This window comes from Rhincodon typus, chromosome 10, assembly GCF_021869965.1.
Source record: "Rhincodon typus isolate 14 chromosome 10, sRhiTyp1.1, whole genome shotgun sequence".
Classification (NCBI taxonomy): Eukaryota; Metazoa; Chordata; class Chondrichthyes; order Orectolobiformes; family Rhincodontidae; genus Rhincodon; species Rhincodon typus.
Window position 1 is genome coordinate 68,163,921 of NC_063341.1, and position 7,548 is coordinate 68,171,468.

General features: G+C 44.8%; 1 protein-coding gene across 2 annotated transcripts in view; it reads right to left on the minus strand.

Moving 5' to 3' along the window:
* LOC109917916 (volume-regulated anion channel subunit LRRC8C-like) overlaps positions 1–6,761 on the minus strand; it is a 33,904-nt gene extending 27,143 nt beyond the window's left edge. For both annotated transcript variants that reach the window (XM_048601924.1, XM_020517807.2), the window contains exon 1: positions 6,351–6,761. The gene's annotated coding sequence lies outside the window, so the exon portion shown is untranslated. The remainder of the gene's footprint in view (positions 1–6,350) is intronic.
* Positions 6,762–7,548: the final 787 nt, after the last annotated feature.

A 7,548-nucleotide genomic window follows, 5' to 3' on the forward strand; every position in this document is an offset into this window, starting at 1 on the left:
CTTGGCCTGCTGTGTTCATCCAGCTCTACACCTTGTTATCCCCAAAAACAAGTCAGGAGTGTGATGGGATAACAAGGTGTAGAGCTGGATGAACACAGCAGGCCAAGCAGCATCAGAGGAGCAGGAAAGCTGACGTTTCGGGCCTAGACCCTTCTTCAGAAAGTGTGATGGAATACTCCCCACTTGCCTGGATGAGTGCAGCTCCAACAACAGTTGAGAAGCTGAATATGACTGAGGACAAAGGAACCTGCTCAACTGGCACCCTATCCACCATCTTCAACTTTCATAAAAGCATGGAAAATAGAAGCACGAGTAAGCTATTCAGTCCTTCGAGCCTGCTATATGAACTTGGCCGATTAACCAACTCAGTACCCTGTTCTCATGCTTCCTCCAAACCTTTTGATGCCCCAAACCCTAAGAATTATAGGTAGCTTCTCCTTGAAAACATCTAATGTTTTGGCCTCAACCATTTTCTGTGGCAGAGAATTCCACGGGCTCATCATTCTCTGGATGAAGGTGTTTCTCCTCACCTCAGTCCTAAAATGACCTAAACTGCATCCTTAAAATGTGACCTCTGGTTCTGGATTCTCTGTTTAATATTATAAAAGACTTAAAATAAGTTACAGGAGTAGGCCATTCACCCCTCGCTCCACCATTCAACAAGATCGTGGCTGATCCAACATTCCTCATGTCCACTTTCCTGCCCCATAACCCATGATTCCCTGACTGATTAAGAATCTATCTATCTACCTCAGCCTTAAATATACACAAGGACGCTGCTCCTACTGCTCTCTGTGACAAGGAGTTTCAAAGACTCACAATCCTCTGAGAGGAGAAATTCCTCCTCATCTTAATGTTAAATTGGTGCCCTTTATTTTGAGACTCTGCCCTCTGGTCCTACAGCCTCCCATGAGGACGATCATCCTCTCAGCATTTATCCTTATAAGAATCTTACCCTCTTCAGAATCCTATATGTTTCAGTGAGTTTGCCTCTCATTCTTCTGAACCCCGAACTTGTCTAATTTTTGCTCATAAGGCAGTTGCTCCAAAATGGGGATCATCCATCCTTGTAAACATTCTCTGAAAGGCCTCCAAAGAAATGATATCTTTCCTTAAATAACACGAGCAAAACTGCTCACTGTACTCCAGATGTGATCTCACTAGCACCTTGTACAGTTGCAGTTAGACTTCCCTACTCTTATACTTCAACCCCCTTGAAATAAGGGTCAACATTCCACTGGCCTTCTAATGTTTAGCCCTGTTAAAATTTTACAGGTTTCCATGAGATCGTCCAATTCTTCTAAACTTCAGTGAATACTGTCCTAACTGATTCAGTCTCTTGTCATATGTAGTCCTGCCATCCCAAGAATCAATCTGGTAATCTCCCTCCCAAACCAGAACATCCTTCTTCAAACAAGGAGACCAAAACTGGACATAAGACTCCAAATGTGGTCTCACCAAGGCTGTGCGCAATTGCAGCAAGACATCCCTGCTGTTATATTCAAACCTTCCCGCTATCAAGGCCAACACACCATTTGCTTTCTTCACTGCCTGTTGCACCTGCATCCTTAATACATTTCTTCACCATCGCTGCACATTGTGTGTACAATGTGTGCACCACCTAAATGGTGCTCTGCAGCAACTCCTTTGACAGTATCTCCCAAGCCTATGATTCTCTACAACCTAGAAAGATAAGGTCTGCAGATATATGGAGACATCATCACCCGCATGTTCCCCTTCAAGCTACCCACCAAGCTGCTTGGAACTAAATCACACGACTTCACAGTGACCTGAAAACCCCTCTCCATCAGTACTCTGCATCTACCTGCACCACATCAACTGCAGCGGTTCAAGAAAGCAGCTCATCACCACTTTCTCAAAGTCAAACATTGATGGGCCATAGATTCTGATCCAGCTGACAATGCACATCTCACCTGCATAATTAAATCAAAGATCATTTACATTTTCCATAGGTGCCAATGATGATGGCTCAGTGGTTAGCACTGCTGCCTCACAGCACCAGGGACCCTTGGGCAACTGTGTGGAATTTGCACATTCTTTCCATGTCTGCGTGCGTTTCCTCTGGGTGCTCCGGTTTCCTTCCCACAGTCCAAAGATGTGCAGGTTAAGTGGATTGGTCATGGGAAATGCAGGGTTACAGAGAATGGGTAGGAGGGTGAGTCTGACTGAGATACTCTTTGGAGGGTTGGTGTAGAGTCGATGGGCCAAATAGCCTGCTTTCACATTGTACGGATTCCATGAATCACTCAGATACCAATTAAAGCAGTGAGCAGGCTATTTTGGGCAGTTTTTGCCTCACAGTTACTTGTCGTTGATTAATTTACTCACTGCTTGCAAGCCGCAATGTCAATTTGAGCATTCCTCAATTAATTTTCCCTCACAGAAAAGAAACTCTTTTCTTGAAGGTTAATGAGAGGAAATGCTATAAAAAGCCTTCAGAACCCCTGGGCTGCTGTGAAATGTTCTTGCTGACTTGCTGATCTTGACAAACCCCTGCTCGCATTTTAAGATTAAATATTAAATACTGAACAAATGTTTGGAAAATGTTAAAGGACTGATTATGTTACTGTCTCCTGATTTTGTCCATTAAGGGTTTGGGATGTTGGTACACTTAATTTTGGATTCACTAACATTATCAGGCACAGTGAGTGAATCTCACTGGCACAAATATGCCCAATACAAGAGTTGGGGTCTATAAAACACTAGAAGGAGTACATTATTTCCTGCTACACTTGAAAATCTAGTCCTAATTTGAACAGAGCCAATGGACCGATGCATTTGCAGGAAATACACAAACGGATCTGTAACTTTAGGAGGAGAGGCTACTATATAGATGAAGGGATCCTTTGTGATAGTAACAATTCAAGATGATGTGGATCTATTGTGCTTCTGTGTGTTTTACACTTATGCCCAAAAATCAACAACCTTTTAAACTGCATATTTGGTTTGCATTTCAATTGCTGTGGCACAGACACAAAGGAAATCTATACATAAATCTCCAGTATTTTTTCTCCTTGCCATTGTATTAAGAACTAATGTGAATATTGCAAAATATTGACTTGCTTGTGCCCAAATCCATTTGGTACAATGTCTTCAATAAAGCAGAGGCGATAGGAGCAACTTTGAAATTTGAACGCAAGTTGAAGGCACATTCTAAAATAATGATCCAAAACTCAATGCATTTTACTACTAGGAAGTGAAGTCAGTTGCTTTGTCAGTCTTGGGCAGGTGTTTCCTGTGTTCGTGCATCCAGGCTGATATCCTGGTTGTGTGAACAATATTCAGTTTAATCTGAGGCTGAGTTGAATTATGCTTTATGGTTACTGTAATGAAGTTAAAACCATGACCGTTTCCTCTGCGCTCACAACTGACGTGTCTATCATGGCTCAGTTGGGAGTATTGTGCCTTTGAGTCAAACAATAATGGGTTCAAACCCCGCTTAAGTGGAATAATGGTGGCTGACACACAACTAATGTGCTGCACTATTGTGGGTCATTTTCTTTGGAGCAGAGAAGGTTGAGGGGGCACTTCATACAGGTATATAAGATTATGAGGGGCATGGACAGGCTGAATAGGAAGCAGCTGTTCCCTTTAGTCAAAGGGTCAATAACAAGCTCTGAAGAATTGGGGAAGCAGTGGCCTAGTGGTATTTTTGCTGGACTGTTGACCCAGATAATGTTCTGGGAACCTGGGTTCAAATCCCGCCACAGCAGATGTTGGAATTTGAATTCAATAAATATCTGGAATTAAGAATCTAATGATGACCATGAATCCATCGTCAATTGTCGGAAAAACCCATCTGGTTCACTAATGTCCTTTAGGGAAGGAAACTGCCCTCCTTACCTGGTCTGGCCTACATGTGACTCTAGACCCACAGCAATGTGGCTGACTCTGAACTGCCCTCTGGGTATTTAGGGGTGGGCAATAAATGCTGCCTGGCCAGCGACGCCCTCATCCCGTGAATGAATAAAGGAAGGAGGGTCACTGGATTTCACTGGATAACTCTGATTTATTTCCAGAGATGCTGCCAGACCTGCTGAGTTTTTTAGCCATTTCTGTTTTTGTGTCAATGACAAGGGGCCATAGTTTTAAAGTGAAATGCAGGAGGTTTAGAGGGGATTTGAGGAAAACCTTTTTCACCCAGACGGTTTGGAATGCATTGCCTGGGAGGGTAGTTGAGGCAGGAGACCTCATAGTCTTTAAAAAGTACTTGAATGAACACTTGAACATTCAAGGCTACAGCCCTATTATGGAAAAGTGTGATGAGTGTAGGTAGCAGTATATCTTTGGCAGTACAGACTTGATGGGCCAAAGGATCTCTTCTACACTGTATCATTCTATAATGCTATGATTCTGTACCTGTGCTACTATCTTTTGAGTGTAACATTGAACAGATGCCCTTCTTCCTTCTAAGATGAAAGATCCTCTGGAGCCACTTTGGGAGAATTGCAGGGGAACTATCTCCAGCTCCGGCCTAACATCAATTCCCCCAACCAAACTGCAAAAAAAGTGATTAGAAGCTAAATATTGTGGATGCTGGAAATCTGAAACAAACACAGAATGCTGGAAAAACTCAGCAGGTCTGGCAGCATCTCTGGAGAGGGAAACATTGAAGCACAACACGATGTGGAGGAACTTCACCACATTTTCCACTTTACAGCCTCAAGGTCACAATATTGAATGCTATTAATTCAGAAACTGACTGCATTATGTCTATTCTCCATTTTTCCACCCACAACCTTGTCCTGTTTTTGTCTTTGCACTCAGCACAGGTGACTAATTCTCTCCCTTTCACACCTTAATTTACACCTATGTTACATCTCGTTTTCTCTTTCATTGCCAGTAACAAGCTCTTTGTCTTTTGCACTGAGTCTCTGCCTCTGTCTAAAGCATGTGTAACAATATTCCAATACCAAGAACAGAAATTGCTGGAAAAGCTCAGCAGGTCTGGCAACATCTGTGGAGAGTTAACATTTTGTCCTCAGAGCTCAGGAACCCAAAATGATAACTCTGAGTTCTCTCCACAGATGCTGCCAGACCTGCTGAGCTTTTCTGATTTCCAGCATTTCATGGAATCATAGAATCCCTACAGTGTGGAAACAGGCCCTTCAGCCCAACAAGTCCACACTGACCCTTGGAGCATCCCACCCAGACCCATCTAATCTACACACCCCTGAACACTTCAGGCAATTTAGCATGGCCAATCCACCTAGCCTGCACATCTTTGGACTGTGGGAGGAAACTGGAGCAAACCCACACAGACATGGGGAGAATGTGCAAACGCCACATAGACAGTTGCCTGAGGGTAGAATTGAACCTGGGTCCCTGGTGCTGTGAGGCTGTGGTGCTAACCACTGAGCCACCGTGCCACCCCCTTATCTTTTCTTTTGTTTTTTTAATATTCCAGCACTTTTCAGTTCTGAAGAAGGGTCATGCCAGACTTGAAACTCTGTTTGCCGCCCCTCAGCGATGATCTGGTCATTGTCACATTCCTGTTGGTAGGAGCTGGCTGTGTGCAGATAGTTGCTGTGACTCCTAAAGAAGCAACATCCCCTCAGAAGTGCATTCAGTGGGTTGTGTAGAGGGAGTGATGGGGGTAGTGAAAGATGCTCTAATAAATGCTTCTTTTTTCTAGGGCAAACCCTTAGAAAACAGCAGGTGTTACAATGAAAATGCACCATGTGGCACTGTTGGGTGACATCACCTTGGCAATGTGACGCCTTTCTCTTTTATTCAGCACCACAAATGAAAACAAAAATTGCCAAAAATAATCGGCGCTTCTTTAGTCTCGCTAACAGAACTGTTTGGAATCGACGTGACAAACGGCATCTGATGCTTCTTTTCCCATTCTGTGAACGGTAACTCCTCTTGCGCTATTTTAGCTGTCTCACTCACTTCGACCTGCTTAATTCTGTCAGTCTGTGAAATCTATTTGCAGTTTTGAAGCACACTTAACATGCTAGGCGTTGCTCATGGCAATAGTACATGCATGTACCAAAGCACACATGCACACACACAGGGAGAGGTTTAGATATAGAGATTTAACCCCACCCATCTCAGTTTTTTTGCAGCAGAATGCCAGTGTGTGTGTGACAGAGAAAAGGCAACAGGAGTCCCTGTTTTAGACAGGGAGCTGAGACACTGTTACTGCAACTGCTGTGCAAATCTCCATCAATATTCGAAGGCACATTCATTCCCTCCGCTCTTCCAGCGGGAAAGTGATTGCAACGTTAGGCAGCTGAGGGGCAAGTGTCGGATGCTGGAATGTTTGAAGAGTGGTGCATTTATTACCGGAGCACCGACCAAGGAGTGTGAAGAAAGGTACTTACATGGGGAGAGACAGTATTGTGCAGACTCGCCGGAAAATCCACAGCATGGGTGCAAGCAGCGTGAGGAACCAAGCGTCCAAAACAAACAAAAATCTGCTGCCTCCGAACCTCTTCCGATTCTATTGCAAAGCAAAAGAGCAGCTCGTTTTTCGAAAATCTAGCTCAGTTTCCCTGATGTCAGTTCTGAAATAGAAATCGCATCATCAGGTTGCAGATATGTTTCCTTTGTTTCTGATCTGCAGAGAGAGGAGAGGAGCTGCGAGCCAGTGATGATAATCTCGAAACCGCAGCCCAGTTCTCTACAATCCTTCAGCCAGCCTGCAACACTGGTGTGGCACTCCCTCAGCACACAGTGACATATCTGGGTACCTCGCACTGTCCTCCGCACGGGTGGTACAATCTGTCCACAAACACACACACCACACCCCCCCCTCTTCCAACGCAGCTAGATACCCGCTCCTGCTCTCAAACTCATCCTCCCCCAGACAGGAGGGGAGGGGACTGTCTATGTTTACACACAATGCTTAAGGACTGTCTGTGAAAGATTCACAATCTGGCATCCCCTCCACACCCCGACCATAAGGCGAACCTGCGAGGGGGAAGACAGTATTTTTATTTATTTATTTTTATTCTAACCAACCTGTACAGAGATGTTACTTCACACCTCTGGAGCAGGTGGTGCTTGAACCTGGGACTCCCAGTCCAGGGGTACGGATACTACCACTACACCACAAGTGAGCCCCTGGGGATAGAACATTAGAACAGTACAGGGCAGGAACTGGCCCTACTTGTTGTGCCAAGTATAAATGAAATTAATCCCTCAGAGATAGTAGGAACTGCAGATGCTGGAGAATCTGAGACAACAAGGTGCAGAGCTGGATGAACACAGCAGGCCAAGCAGCATCATAGGAGCAGGAAGGCTGACGTTTCGGGCCTAGACCCTTCATCAGAATAGGCCGGAAACGTCAGCCTTCCTGCTCCTATGATGCTGCTTGGCCTGCAGTGTTCATCCAGCTCTGCACCTTGTTGTCTCTGAAACTAATCCCTTCTGTCTGCCCTTAGTCCCTATCCCTCCATTCCTTGGATATTCATATGCTTATCGAAAAGTCCCTTAAATGCCCCTATCCTATCTGCCTCCACCACCGCCCCTGGCAGTGTGTTCCAGAATCGCCCCCACATCTCCTTCAAACTTTCCGCC